The 6,000-nt window shown below is 33.5% G+C and overlaps 1 pseudogene; it reads left to right on the top strand.

The window, feature by feature from the left end:
* The first annotated feature begins 2,111 nt into the window (after positions 1–2,111).
* LOC105613923 (olfactory receptor 4A47-like) lies at positions 2,112–3,031 on the top strand (annotated as a pseudogene).
* Positions 3,032–6,000: the final 2,969 nt, after the last annotated feature.

The raw sequence follows: 6,000 nt of genomic DNA, 5'->3' as shown, positions 1-6,000 counted from the left end.
TATATATTTTATTTTATTTTATTTTATTTTAATTTTAGTTTTTTATTTTTTAAATTTTAAAATCTTTAATTCTTACATGCATTCCCAAACATGAACCCCCTGTTGTACTGAATGAATAAAGAGTTTGAAATTTTTATGAGTAACTTAAGAAGTCTTCCTTCAGATTGTGACCAAGACTTCACAAGGTAAGACCAACAGTGAAGAGTGGGATCCAGGCTTCACAATTGTGTGACTTTTATTATGCAAGAAATTAAATTCTTTTCAAACAAGTCAAGCTTAAATTTAATTCTGGTTTTACCATTGAAAAATATGTGATCTTGGGATAATTAATTAGATGTTTTAAGCCTTCAGTTCAATTTCGTTCAGTCCCTTAGTTGTGTCCGACTCTTTGCGACCCCATGAATCTCAACGTGCCAGGCCTCCCTGTCCATCACCAACTCCTGGAGCTTACTCAAACTCATGTCCATCGAGTCAGTGATGCCATCCAGCATCCTCTATCGTCCCCTTCTCCTCCTGCCCTCAATCCCTCCCAGTATTAGGGTTTTTTCCAATGAGTCAACTCGTCACATGAGGTGGCCAAAGGACTGGAGTTTCAGCTTTAGCATCAGTCCTTCCAATAAGCATCCAGGACTGATCTCCTTTAGAATGGACTGGTTGGATCTCCTTGCAGTCCAAGGGACTCTCAAGAGTCTTCTCCAACACTACAGTTCAAAAGCATCAATTTTTCTGTGCTCAGCTTTCTTTACAGTCCAACTCTCACATCCATATATGACCATACAAACCTTGAAAGTGAAAGTGAAATCACTCAGTCGTGTCTGACTCTTTGTGACCCCATGGACTGTAGCCTACCAAGCTCCTCCGTCCATGGGATTCTTCAGGCAAGAATACTAGAGTGGGTTGCCATTTCCTTCTCCAGGGGATCTTCCCAACCCAGGGGTAGAACCCGGGTTTCCCGCACTGGAGGAAGACGCTTTAACCTTTGAGCCACCAGGGAAGCCCATATACAAACCTTAGTTTCCTCGACTATGAAATGAGGATTATAGTATTTACTGCAGAATTTAAGCGTGATGTATTAAACTGTGAATGCATGATTGGAATCCACTACAGGAGTTTTAAGAAGTGGAGTAAGATAATCAGAACAAGATTCAAAAACAGTCATACAAGCCACTTTGGGTCAACAAGTTGTTCCTGGCAGGAATAAAAGTAGAAAGACACAGCAGGAAGCTACTGAAGTTGGCCAGGAAGGAAATAAAACTTATTATGTTTTGAAAGTAGACACAACAGAATTTGTCAAGTGTGTCAATAAATAAAATTAGAGCAATAAAGCAGTGAAGGAAATTCTAAAGTTTTTTTGTCTGAGCAATTACATGGAAGGTGGGTGCCATTTAATGAGACAGGGAACTCCTTTTATATTGTGGAAACTTTAAATTTTATTTTTATATGTATTAAATTGATATCTAGCTACAGATGTCCAAAATCGTATGTTGCCTATTAGGGTTAAAAATAAGTAAAGAGATAGGAGCTTGACACAAAATTAAAGTGCTTCAGCATTTATTGTGCAGGAAAAGGAGGAATATCCAGGTTAAAGTCCTAAGGATTCTCAATGTGATTTTAGACAGTTCAGGACAGTGACCTTCAAGTCATAGTTTGATCCACTTATACTGACTATGGAAATTAGCTTGATTGATATCAAGTGTTGCACCTTTGTGATGTCATGTATGATGTACATTTTTAAGGAATTTTCTTCTCATCTTCTCTTGCACTTTCACTTTTCTTTTAAAACTCAGTTAAAGCTTTCTCTCCTCTGAAACGTCTTTCTTGATTCTGGCTTGATTGATATGTCTTTACACTGAAACTTGGCTTTGTGTGAATACCCTTTGGGCCTGAAATTGTCTGAATCCTCATCATGTATCATATCATGGAGAGTAGGGAACTATGCCTCATTCAACTTGGTAATTAGAATATTTATGACACATTGCACACAAATACTCCACAATACTCTTTTAACTGAATAGATTAAAAAAGGTTGAGATTATAGAGCATTGTGAAAATTTTCCTCTTGTTTTGTATGTAAACTGCTAATATGTGAAGTCAGCTCCTGTACACACTAAATGGAACCAAGGAACAGTGTAACTTACTTTGTCCTCCTGGGCCTCACACAGAATCCAAAGGAGCAGAAAGTCCTTTTTGTTCTGTTCCTGTTCTTCTACATTTTGACTATGGTGGGAAATCTGCTCATTTTTGTGACTATAACTGTCAGTAAGACCCTGAACTCGCCAATGTACTTTTTTCTTGCCTGTTTATCATTTATAGATCTAATTTATCCCTCTTCTATTACCCCGAGATTGATTTCATATTTGTTCCTTGGGAAAAACACCATATCCTTTGACTCTTGCATAACCCAGCTATTTATAGAACATTTTTTTGGTGGTCCGAGATATCTATTCTGTTGGTGATGGACTATGACTGCTATGTGGCCATCTGCAAGAACTTGCATTATTTGGTGATCATGCGGCAGAGGGTGTGTGTTGTGCTGCTGATAGTGCCCTGTTTTGGAGGTTTTCTGCACTCATTTATTCAACTTAGCACTGTTTATGGGCTCCCATTCTGTGGCCCCAATGTCACTGATCACTTTACATGTGACATGTACCCCCATTGAAACTTGTCTGTATTGACACCTGTCATCAGCGTCTCAGTGTTGGCTAATGGAGGACTGATGGGCATTATTTTATTTCTGCTCTTACTTGTCTCCTATGGAGTCATAATGCACTCTCTGAAGAATCTGAGTCAGGAAGGGAGGCAGAAAGCCCTCTAGACCTGTGGTTCCCACATTACTGTGGTTGTCTGCTTCTTTTTTCCCTGCATTTTCATGTATGAGAGACCTGCTAAAACCTTCCCCATTGACAAATCAATGAGCGTGTTTTATACAGTCATAAGCCCCATGCTGAACACATTAATTTACAGTCTAAGAAATTCTGAGTTGACCAATGCTATGAAGAAACTCTGGAGAAAATTATGTCTTATCAAGTAGCAAATAATTGCATTATTCATAGTGAAGAAAGTAATGTAGTTTTAGGGCCAGTCTCCTTGGAATGCAAAAGTTTTCATAAATCTGATGCAACCTTTCCATTTCTATAAATGATTTATGATGATTATAACTAAAAACAGAACTACATGTCTGTGTATTAATAATAGTTTTTCTGCTAAAATGTAACCTTTTAATGTCTGTTTTATTATTGCATCTAGAAAGCTGAAATGCAGTAGGGAATCAAAGATAATATTAGTCAAAGAAATTTTTACAGTTGCACTAATTTTTACTTAATTTCTGATTTACTTTCAATACAATGTCATTCTTAGTTTTATTTTAGTGATATTCTTTTATTGTATCTTTTTGATTGTAATAATTAAAATATTTAATGCTACACAAATTATCCTTTTTGTTCAATGTTATTTGCATTGTATATGACATTTTAGGGTAATATTTAATTTTAAATAAAGTATTGAATATATGCTAGATATTAATAATAAATTTAAGCAAAATTCAGTACTGTAGAATAAACCTTCCAAATCCATCCCAAACCAGAGCCCCTCCCATTTCATCCAGATGGAGTCACTCAAACAATAATCTTTGCAAAAATAAATGTGTTTGTAACTGTGCTTCCGTTTATGAATTTTGCATTTTACTCCTCAGCCTCCTGAAGATCTTTACATATCAGTTTATACAGACCTAACTCATCCTCTTTCCTCATACTGCTTAACTGTGGTTTGAAGATACACTGACATTGATGTATTAAATACTGTTCATGTTTTCCTTGGTCTTTTTCTATGAGAAGTAATTATACAGTGAAATCTTTTTGAAATTTTCTAAGTTTGAGTTCCTAGAAGTGGAATTTGAGTTAATTGATATACGTATTTATTTATTTTTTTAAAATTTATTTATTTTTTAACTTTATTTTACTTTACAATACTGTATTGGTTTTGCCATACATTGACATTTATAGCTATTGCCAAAATGCCACTCATGACCAAAATTGTTACCACTCTCAGTGGAAACATTTTTTTGATCACATTCTGAACAACCAGTGCTTGATAAGCATTTGTAGTATATGGAAGTCTGATTAAGAAATTGTTTCATTTGTGTACTTTAAAATTTTAATTCTATGGCATATAGTTGATTTACAATATAGTGTTAGTTTCAGGTGCACAGTACAGTGATTGAGTTATACATTCATACATGGTCATTAGTTTTTAGATACTTTTCTCATCTAGGTTATCACAGAATATTGAGTAGAGATCCCTGTACTATATAGTAGTTCCCCGTGCTGTACAGTAGTTGATTTTCTATCCTGTATATAGTAGTGTAAATGAATGAAATTAGAACATTCTTCAACACCATAGACAAAAGTAAACTCAAAATGGATCAAAGATGTAAATGTTAAGGTCAGACACTATAAATGTTTAGAGGAAAACGTAGGCAGAACACTCTGTGACATAAATTGCAGCAGCATACACTTTTTTTTTTTAAGGTTATAAATTTTATTTTTATTTTTTTTTCTGGTTCAACTTGCTTTTATTTTTTTTTTAATTTTAGTTTTTTATTTTTTAAATTTTAAAATCTTTAATTCTTACATGCATTCCCAAACATGAACCCCCCTCCCACCTCCCTCCCCATAACAACTTTCTGGGTCATCCCCATGCACCAGCCCCAAGCAGCAGCATACACTTTTGATTCACCTTCTAGAGTAATGAAGATAAAAGCAAAGATAAATAAATGGGACCTAATTAAACTTAAAAGCTTTTGCACAGGAAAAGAAACCATAAACAAAATGAAAAGATAGCCCACAGAATGGGATAAAATATCTGCAAATGAAACAACTGATAACACAGTCAAAAAATAGGCAGAAGATCTAAATAGACAGTCCTCCAAAGAAAAAATAAAGATGGCCAAAAAAACACATGAAAAGATGCTCAACATCACCACAGTAACTATAAGAGAAATACAAATCACTGTATACTTCAATTATAAATAAATAAGTTTTGTAGAATTTGGGCAATTATTCACAAATTCAAAATGATGTCTTTTCCTTTCATGAATTGCCTATTAATGAATTTTGTGTGTTTTATTTGATTGCTAGTCATTTTCCAGACTAATTCGTTTTTTAGGATTTTCTTTTTTTAATATTTTACTTTATTTTATTATTTTTTAAAAATTAGTTTATGTTTTATATACAAAGAGGGAGAGAAGATGTTTTGAAAATTACAGAACCCAGTTAACAGTAGTTACTCTGGAGGGTGAAACTAGAAGATACTTTCACTTTTCATTTTGTACACTTTAGTTTTAATTTCTTTCTTTTTTTTTTTTTTTTTTGGTGGAGCGGTTTTTTTTTGTCTTTTTTTTTTTTTTTTTACTTTATTTTACTTTAAAATACTGTATTGGTTTTTCCATACATCATTATATACTAAGGAATTACGTACTAAGGAAATTATCCCATTTAACACATATGTGGAATTATTATTTTTTCAGCTTGTGATTTGTTTTTGATGTTTCTATATTGGGCAAAATATTTTGGCCATATAGAAATATTTTTACATTTATATAATTAGATTTATCACTATGTTGTGTTTTTTATGTCTTGTTTAGAATTTCCCTATTGCAACGTTACCAAAATATTCCCCACATTTTTTCAACATTAAATTTTTAAGTCTCTTTGCTGTTTTATATTTAAATTTAAAACCATCCTCATTTCATTTAGATGTAAGGAGTTAAGTAGGGGTCAAAGTTTAATTATTTTTATAAAATATAATTATTTTCCCTCATGGTTTTGGTACTCCAACTATGCATTCTAAAATATGGCATGTGTTTTTATCCAACCCGGAACTCTTTTATCTTCAATTGGTCTCTTTATTCATGTGCAATTTAGCACAAGATGTAATTGAATTTAATTTACAATACACTTTGGTATCTGATTGGCCTAAGACTCCTTCCTTATTATTTCTTAG

This window comes from Ovis aries, unplaced genomic scaffold (assembly GCF_016772045.2).
Source record: "Ovis aries strain OAR_USU_Benz2616 breed Rambouillet unplaced genomic scaffold, ARS-UI_Ramb_v3.0 scaffold_90, whole genome shotgun sequence".
In the NCBI taxonomy this organism is placed as follows: Eukaryota; Metazoa; Chordata; class Mammalia; order Artiodactyla; family Bovidae; genus Ovis; species Ovis aries.
The sequence above is the reverse complement of the archived record's forward strand: the minus strand, read 5'-3'. Positions and strand labels throughout refer to the sequence as shown.